Below are 5,166 nucleotides of genomic sequence, written 5' to 3'. Positions count from 1 at the left end.
AGAATTTATTTAATATTACTTTCTAGTATCAGCTGATGTTTGTTGGAGCCACAGCTGTAAAGCTGCTGGTCATGATGTTGGTTTGGTTATCTGGTGAGAGGGAAACATGAAGATGAAACCAGGAGATGTCCTTACTGGATCATCAGAGCTGTGATGGAGAAACAGGTTTACCTTTTGGGTGACATGAATGAGTTGAAGGGAAGTTATGAACTGTTTCTGAGAGACAAATAACACCAGGATCCTTTTCTAAGTAGCTGACAGCTGGTAACTGTGCAGGGGCGGATCTAGCAAAGTGTTGCCAGGGGGGCAGGTAGAGCATTAACAGGGAGAGGGGGGCACAAAGAACTTTTCTTTCTTATTCTCATTTAAAACATCTAGCTTTTAAAAAGTAATTAACTGAATCTTACAACAAACGATTGATAGATTGATACATATATACCATCAAAACAGTGAACATCACTGTCACAACAGGGTTTGTTTTCATTCAAAGGCTTTAAGATTTTTCCTATAATGGTGGGCTGGTCTCTAGTCAAAATGCCCAGGCTGATTTTTTGTCCCAGTCCAGCCCTGTATGCAGCTCATCTGCAGTCTGGTGTTACCTACATCTTCCTATTCAGAAGGCAGAATTTTTGAGTTCTGAGTACAATCGAAAGCACCACGACTGCAGTTTTCGTGTTGGATGTAAAAAGCGCACATGACGCTATGACGTAGGCTAGAATCATGGCGGCGGTCAATGGCGGTCTAGGCGTGAGATTTTTGTGGAAATATGCAGATTATTTTTTCCTTTCTATTGGTAGGTGGCACAGTGCACTGTGGCAAGTAAGCAAGCTAGAAGACTGGCAAAGTTATGGAAGAAACACATTAACAAGAGAATTCTGAGTAAAACCAAAGTTACTTTCCCTAGTAACTAGTTACTTTGAAAGTAACAAGTAACTTGAAGTAACTGAGTTACTTTTGATAGAACTAGTAATGTAACTAAGTTACTAATTTAAAAGTAACTTACCCAACACTCACTGTTTTACTTCTCTCCTAACCTCCCTCCATATATATATTGAAGTCTAATAAGGGTTTGGCAAACACTAAATGGATCAGCTGACAGGCTGCATGCATCTCTTAGCTCCTGTATCAGGCCTTTGCTGGATTTCTTTTCAATTTCTTAAGGACTTGACTTTCAGATTGTCAGGGGGCCGAGTGGCCTGTACTGAACAGGACTCCGGTGCAGAAACCCAGAGCAGAGACAGCAGATGATGTAACAATTTATTAGGCTTAAGTGCAAAAAAAGAAAACGTAGCAAAGACAAAAAAAACAATAAGACGTGGAGTTTGACGAGGCGTGGCCTGGGGAACGTGGCTAGGGCGAGGGAATGAGGCCTGAGATGCAGAGTGGAGCTGAGCAGGGAACAGTCACGCTTAAGAGAGAAGATAGAGGAGTTAGGGAGGTAGTGGAGGCAGCTCTGAAGTGGCCAGTTGTAAGAGTAGCAATTCTTACTTGCAGTAGGGGACATGGAGTGTTGAGAGGGGGGGTGATGAGAATCCAGGGGAAGCGGAGTGGCGTGGAAAGGCTGGCCTGAGATCCGGGGCTTCAGATGGAGTGTGATGGCAGGAGGGCAGGCAGGTGAGGTGAGATTTTCAAAATGATTGCTTGGTATCCTGAGTCCAGAGGTGGAGCATGAGCCAAGGTGAATACAGCAACTGCAGCACAAGAGAGTCTTGTTAACAAGATAGAGCACAGCAAGAATTTGAAGTATAAGGCCTGCTACCAACATGTGTTGATGACGAACTGGCAGTGAATGAACATCAATGTGTGGTTTAAAGCCCTCTGGCTTGATTGCCTGCAATAGGCTCCAGGTGTGCAGGAGCTGGAGTTGGCCCTGCCCAGGGGCGGATCCCAGGTCAGTTCAGGAGCCTTATGGAAATTCCAGCCACCCACCGCAGACCATGACACAGATACTGTTCAGTTGCTGTAGATAGTTTTTTAAGCCTGCCACTTCTTCTTTCTTTCTTTTTTTTGACTTTTTACAGTTCTTTATTGACAGATACTGTAAAGAAACAACAAGAAAGCAGAGGGAGAAAGAGAGAGGGGAAGATGTGCGGCAAAGGGCCATGTGTTGGACTCAAACCCAGGTTGGCCACTCTCAGCCATATGGCATGTAGTTGAATTCAACCGGCGCCACTTCTACTTTTGTCCTCGTTTCAGTTTCCTCAAATATTTTTAGAACACACTGTACACCATGTTGAGATACTATATGACAAGTTTTCAGCTAATAACTAACTACTACTTTATGCCTGTCAGACTTCATTATCTTTGCCATTTGTATTACTTAACTATAGAAATAGGAATAAATTAAGTAATTTTGCAACAGAACACTAGCAACAACCTGCCTGAAGAGGCAATTTAAAATTTGCTCTTTGCTAAGTTGTCTGTTACATGTGGAAACAAGACTGGTTTATTTCTTGTGTTTGTTGCCTTTTTGTGCGATTCATACGTCAGTATTAAATGGCTTAACAAGCAAAAATAACTAAATAAAACAAACATTCCTCTGAAAATGGTCCGGTACAAGAGCTGGACTGACAATGAGTGACACGCAGCCAAACCTACAAAAGACCTTCAGAAAGCCTGGAGAAGTATTGCTGAATACTTCTCCAACAAATGAAAAGAAAGTCTGGCTCCTTGGAAGCAAAATATGAAGAAATGAGGAGTGGGTCGAGACTTTAGCACAATACTTTGGATTTTAGTAGCGAGGGAAGGAATTGTTTGCACTTGAAGATAACCTAAACTAGAGTATTTCAGATTGTGTTATAGCTTAAGTGCTTCTAATAGAATATATAAAGTAGCTAAATATGCTTAGCTATTTTACAGAGACACTTGCAGCATACCATTAACTCGTGTGGATCCCACTTCAGGAAAGGAATTGATGGAAGCTGCAAGGTATTGTGGGGCTTAACGTAACATAAAAAGACTCCTTCTTTTCATTCATTATAATGAGGGGTAAAGATGAATAGATATGATGATGCTGGTAATGACAGCATCTCTCAGTAAGAGGGAAGAGGATATTCATGCACTCAACATTAGACTTTCTAATGGCTTAAGAGTTATCCTTTGGCATTTCAAGCAGCATAAAAAGGCAATGAGCTGCTGGGATGTTCACTATAATTTCCTTCTCCTTACCACTGTGTCTCTATCTTCAGCAACAAAGAATATGTTTACTTTACAGTCCCCGATGGTGAGTTTTGAATATGTCACAGTGTGGTCTCTCTCTTTTTAATGGGTAAACAAACAGTCATGTTTTCATGCACACATAATGAAACAAGCCTGAGGCAAAATACATTTGCACTGGCACACATAAACAAACACAGACACATGCTTGGGGGTGGACTGCAATCAGTTAATTTCATCAGCATCCATCAGAAATCACAGGCATCACTGTCATCTGCCTGACACGACCTACAAGAGCCACTGTGTAAGCAGTATGTTTGGACACTACAGGTAATCCATTGTCGCTGTATTGTACAGCTTTGCAATTCACTTCTTGGGTTTTAAAGTGCTGCAATTTAGCTCGAGCGTGAGACACAAGAGTCACTCTATATATTACAGCTGGGTCATTAAGGTCTTGAACAATGAAACATGTTTTGTAATTTCACCCCTGTACACCACCAGAGTTAAATCAAACATCAAGATCTGCTTCAAGTGCAGACTTTCACATTTAATTCAAGTGATTTAACACTTTCCCACACCAGAGTAACATTTTGAGCTTATCAGTGACTCATAAATCATCATTGATGGTATATATTCAAAGAGCAGAAAGTTAGATTTCTAACACTACATCACCACCTGAAAACACTGATTGCTGGACTATTTCATCATTACCCAGGATAGTGTTAAAAAAAGCATTGCTTGAAGTCTTTTAGAATTACATTACACATTGTTATCAATAGTCCCCCATATTCAAAGCCTCACAATGAACTGAAAAAATGAACATTGTTATAAGTAAGAAGATTGATTTCAATATTTGGATGAAAATCTGTTGCTCTCTATAACTGTCTAAAGTCTAGAATTCATGGACATCACTGAATGCTATGTTTCTCTCCCAGAGATGCTCTGCTATCCCTTCACTTGAGCCACTTTCAGTTGTTGCTGTTTGAGGTGCTCACTGCATTCAGTTTTATCTCTAGTAACTAGAAACTCTGCTCTGTTAGGCTGAGATCAAGTGACTGAGTTGGCCATTGAAGAATATCCCATTTCTTTGCCTTGAGAAATTGGATATTCAAAAGCAACCCATGGCTAGTATATTGGGTTGCTTTTGCAGTGCACTATCCCTTTTCACAGTGAAGCAGCATCTAATCATTTTTGCAGGATTAGTCTGAATCCAAACAGGGAGGATAGACCTATACACTTCAGATTTCATTCTGCTACTTGAATCAGCAGTGAACTGAATCAGTTGGCAGGAATACACACCCATGCCATTACACACTCAGCACTGCGCTGTTTGGCTGATGATGTGATGTGCTTTGGATTATGAGCATTTCTTTTCCTTCCTCAAACTTTCTTCTTCATTTTGGTTTCATCTCTCCAAAGAAAAGGTTGGTTTTTTTGCTGGAGGCAGTGGGGGGGCTGACTCTTTAGGAATTTGACTGTTTGTAGAAAAACATTAGCAGTGTGGTTGATTAATCGTTTCATGCTTTCATGTTCGGAAACATTAATCATCAATAATCACATACAGAGCAAGCACTAGTTTCTGCCTTCCATCTTGCCTGTTCTATGTGCACAACCTCTAGTTGCTGCATGTAAATATCCATATAAGTATTTTGCAGAAAGCTTTATGATTCTGCGATAATTGTAGAAACCCTGAGCAAATTTAAAAAGCATGAATATTCAGTTTAACAATCATTAAATGAAGCTTTCTTTGTCACTACTCCTTCTGGTGCATACACAAGGCATTACCACCAGTTTTCCTAAATGCTGTTTAGGGGTGTTGCTATTCGAGGTGATAATGACCACATCACAGGCAGGGGATCTCGTTACGGTCAAGGACCGTCCAAGGATCAGCCAGGGATTAGGTGACTGGATTGGTGTAGTGAGGCAAATTTACAATATATGTCATGGATGGATATAACTGTATATGTACCTTGCAATATGTAACTCACAGTGTATGTATTTAACTACATT

The sequence above is a fragment of the Pundamilia nyererei genome, unplaced genomic scaffold, assembly GCF_000239375.1.
Source record: "Pundamilia nyererei isolate P.nyererei 1_Seehausen unplaced genomic scaffold, PunNye1.0 scaffold00150, whole genome shotgun sequence".
Taxonomy (NCBI): domain Eukaryota; kingdom Metazoa; phylum Chordata; class Actinopteri; order Cichliformes; family Cichlidae; genus Pundamilia; species Pundamilia nyererei.
Note: the sequence above shows the minus strand (reverse complement) of the source record.